The sequence below is a fragment of the Gavialis gangeticus genome, unplaced genomic scaffold (assembly GCF_001723915.1).
Source record: "Gavialis gangeticus isolate Ggan-Ray unplaced genomic scaffold, GavGan_comp1, whole genome shotgun sequence".
Classification (NCBI taxonomy): Eukaryota; Metazoa; Chordata; order Crocodylia; family Gavialidae; genus Gavialis; species Gavialis gangeticus.
Genome location: NW_017729034.1, coordinates 23,199,597 through 23,201,424, shown reverse-complemented (window position 1 = coordinate 23,201,424; position 1,828 = coordinate 23,199,597).

The window sequence follows — 1,828 nt, the reverse complement described above, 5'->3', positions numbered from 1 at the left end:
CTGTCTGTGGCTTGGGAGCCTGTGGTGGTGCTGAGGGTGCTCGCAGGGGGGCTGTCCCACATGCCCAGATCCCAAGTCAGCTTCATTTTCCCCATCCTGCAGGATAGGGCTGGGGCAGGCTCGTGGCTGGGGAAGGAGGGAGAAGGAAGGGGATCAGAGCCCCAGCAGAGAAGCTGGGGAGGTACAAGGAGAAGCTTATGTCTGCAGCCCAGTAGATCTGGAAGAGGAGAAGGGGTACAGTATCTAGATAATATTGCGAAGTTTGGGGCATTTCAGCCCGCTGCTGAGGGTGGCTGAGGATGGGGCCAAGGAGATGTGGGCTCAGTTTTGCTATGGCTGCTCTGTGTGACCTTGGAACAGTCAGCAAACCTCTGAGCCTCACTTTGCCTAGTTGTGAAATGGGTGCAAGAGGGGTGCTGTTCCCTGGGGTAGGGGGATAACATCATAACAGGACAGGCACTCCCAGATCACAGGGGACATGGAAGCAGATCCAGGGGACTAGGAGATGAACATAAATCAGGACAAAAAAAATTTTTGAACTACAATTAAAATATTTTATAGTAGATGTTTGACTTTTAACATATGATTTGGGTTTTTTTATATCTATAATTTGTTAAAATGATAACTTCACCGTTAATTTTGTGTGTGTGGCTCTCAACAATTCACCAAAACTTGTTAAATAACCCCTCCAGCCAAAATAACTGCCCCTTCCTACTATAGGCAAACAAGCTATTTCCTGCACCTTGCCCTCTTGTGGCATGGTGCTGTAATAGCACATCCTGCTACTTGGGAATCTGGCTACAGCCTGTCTGCTCTGAAACTCATTTAGTTTACATCGGTGTACAAAACTGATATCAGATATACTACTGTGGCTACAATGACTGTTGTCTGTCCTGGCCCTTACCTGAGCAGGACCACTGCTCCCACAAGCGTTCCCATTGGCTTTTGGGATATTGCTCCTTAATTGCCTTATGGGTTACAGAATCTGCCCAGTCTGACTTTCATTCAAAGACAGCAAAATATTTTCCACCAGTGGATAAATAGCAGTAATATCCCTAAACTAGCAAGTTAAGGTACAGAAAGAGTGACTCACTGAAGGTGACACAAGAGATTGGTGGAAGACAAAGGACTAGAAGTTATGCTTCCTAGCTCCTGGTATCATGCTCTAAGCCACAGGCTTAGGGAGCCTGGGACATAGGGAGTTCATGGGGGGACATATACCCCCCCGACAGGGCCATCCCTGCTGCCAACACCACTGGTGGCATCTGGAGGTGCTTGCCAGCTCTGCCCCTGCCACCAATGCTGCTGGCAGCATCTACAGGTGCCCCCCCCAGACTCAGGAGGCACCAGTCGCCCATGCTTTAAGCCAGTGATTCTCAGGGTGCTGAGGTACCCTGGGGTACCATGGGATCCTTTGAAGAATGCTGCAAGAGGTGTGAGGAGATAAGCAAGTAAGGGCAGGCTGAGGCTGTCCCTGCCTGACTATTTCCCCACCCCCCACTACCTGGCCCCTCTGCAAAAAGATAAGCACTGTAATCAATATATTTGTTTTCGTAATGGGGTGCCATTCAATTCACAGAAGTTACGGAGAGGTGCCTTGAATCTAACAAGGGGTAATTTGAGTCTAAAAGGTTGAGAACCATTTCTCTAAGTGGGCTGGAGTCTCATCTGTTGCTCAGTAAGAAATTAAAATATTACAGCTATGAATAATTTGGTGGTTTTGATCCTAAGGTTTCATGTGCGCCTTTGTTTTGGTCTTAAACAAAGTTCTTGGGTCAGAGGCGATATCTTTTATTAGACCAAATAATTAGTACCCCCCAAAAATTCT